A 1430-nucleotide genomic window follows, 5' to 3' on the forward strand; every position below is an offset into this window, starting at 1 on the left:
CACCGTCGCCCTCACACTCCTAATCCTCACCCTACGCCTAGATCCCGAGCATCGCAAGAAAATCGTTTAATATTCACCTGAGTCCGCAGCTGAGCCCGTCACCGACGATGAAGTAGAGGAGCAGGACGCTGTGCCGCAGTGATCTCAGTACAACAGCACTATCAGCACGATCTTTAGTCGGTGAGCGACGCGTGGGGCCGTGCTCGATGAGCCCCAGCAGCAGAATCAGAAGAAGAAGATCTTGATGTAGTCTCCTTGCAGCCCCTGGAAGCTCTGGGAGGACTTCTATATAGGCGGATGAGGAGGAGGAGAGAGAGAGAGAGAGAGAGAGAGAGGAGGAGGAGGAGGAGGAGGAGGAGGAGGAGGTTGTAGAGAGATATATGAGACTTGTTACCTGTCGAATGATATCATCATAGCTCCAATGATAGCCAACCTTTGTCACAAACACATCCAGGTGCGGCAGAATTTCTCCAGTGTTCTTGAAGACAAATTTCTGCCGATGAGAGTGAGGAGAGGAGAAACAATTGAGAAGAAAATGATACGAAGTTAACAGAGGCGAGAAGGTTCAAGTTGGAGTTGTAGGTGATCAGATCTGCCTGAAACCAAGACGTCGCCTCGCTCAACCACAAGTCCATCTGTAAGCTGAGACAAGCAGCGTCATGTAAGGTTGAAGAGGAGCTGAGGGATAGAAGTGGAGGAGAAGGCAATGAAGGGAGAAGAGAGGGAGGGAAGGAGGGAGGGAAAGAGGAGGGAAGGGGAGGGAAGGGGAGGGAAGGGGAGGAGAGAGGGAAGGGGAGGACGGAGTGAGGTCGTTTCATCTCACTCTTGTAGCTGTTTGAGAGCCTGACTCTGGACGAGAGGGAGCTCTTGAAAGAAGCCCTCATAGTAACTACCATCGTAGTATCGCTGATGTATCAACCCATGTCAAGACAAGACCCTCTCTCCTCTCCTCCCTCACTCTTCTCTCATACTCGTAGGCGGTTCGTGATGTTGCTCCCACAAACCTGAACTTGCGATCACTTGTGATGTTTCCTGCCTCCAACTCTCACCTCGCTTGACTGATGGCACCCTGAAGACCGTCGGAGCTTGTGTACCCGAAGCATGACCTTGCAGCTGCGATGAGAAGAAGGAAAGCGGAGGAGGAGGAGGAGAACGAGGAGGAGGAGATGGGTAAGGAGATGCTGGAGGAAGACGAGGAGAGGGACGACGAGGAGGAGGAGGAGGGAGGAGGAGGAGGAGACATCATACCCATCGAATAGAAGGTAGTCATTACTACTGAGGCACTTGTCTCTTGTAGCATTCAGAGCTCTTCTCTGTACCTTCACCGGGCTCAAACTTTCATTCTCCTTCCTCCATGTGAACATACCAGCCGAATGCCCTTGGTTACTCTATTCGTCTGCAGGCGAATCTCAGCTCTCCTCCTCCTCCCC

Source organism: Guillardia theta (assembly GCF_000315625.1).
Source record: "Guillardia theta CCMP2712 unplaced genomic scaffold GUITHscaffold_131, whole genome shotgun sequence".
Taxonomy (NCBI): domain Eukaryota; class Cryptophyceae; order Pyrenomonadales; family Geminigeraceae; genus Guillardia; species Guillardia theta.